Consider the following 774-nt stretch of genomic DNA (forward strand, 5'->3'; position numbering starts at 1 on the left):
TGCAGTAGTATCATAAAACGTTTCGAAGATAAGTATCAAAGTCAAATTTATTAATTAGCTTGATCGAGATTAATTCATTCATTCATTCATTCATTCGTTCGTCCATTTGTTCATTCATTCATTCATTCGTTCGTCCATTCGTTCATTCATTCATTCATTCGTTCATTCATTCATTCATCCATTCATCCATCCATCCATCCATCTGGCTGTCATTTACCTAATCAACTAAAATGACAACACTTTATTTTTGTTTTTTTTTGACAATTTTTTTTACGCCCAAGGTAATTTTGTAATATTTTTAAATTATGCCGAATCTATAATGAGTTTGCTGCCCTCTATTCTAATGATGTAATTGTTGTAATTGCTGTTTTAATTGTTGTTATTGCTCTTATTAACACTGTTGTTATTTTCATTAATGTTATCACTTTTGTTATTCATCATCATCATCATCTTCAGGTACGTACATACATACATTTCAATAAATTTAAAAAAAAATCATGATACTATCATCATCATCCGTATCATTATACATAAGTCGTCATCATTGTCATCATCATCGTCTCTAACAATGCCATCATCATCATTATTTCTATGATTATTATTATTTTCATCATCATCATCATTGGCTGAAGGATTGTAAAGACGTCTTAATAGGCGAAACTAGGTAAACAAAAACAAGTACTACTACTACCACTACTACTACTATTACTACTACTACTACTAGTACTACTACTACTACTACTACTACTACTACTACTACAGCTACTCAACTGC

The sequence above is a fragment of the Helobdella robusta genome, assembly GCF_000326865.2.
Source record: "Helobdella robusta unplaced genomic scaffold HELROscaffold_37, whole genome shotgun sequence".
Lineage (NCBI taxonomy): Eukaryota > Metazoa > Annelida > Clitellata > Rhynchobdellida > Glossiphoniidae > Helobdella > Helobdella robusta.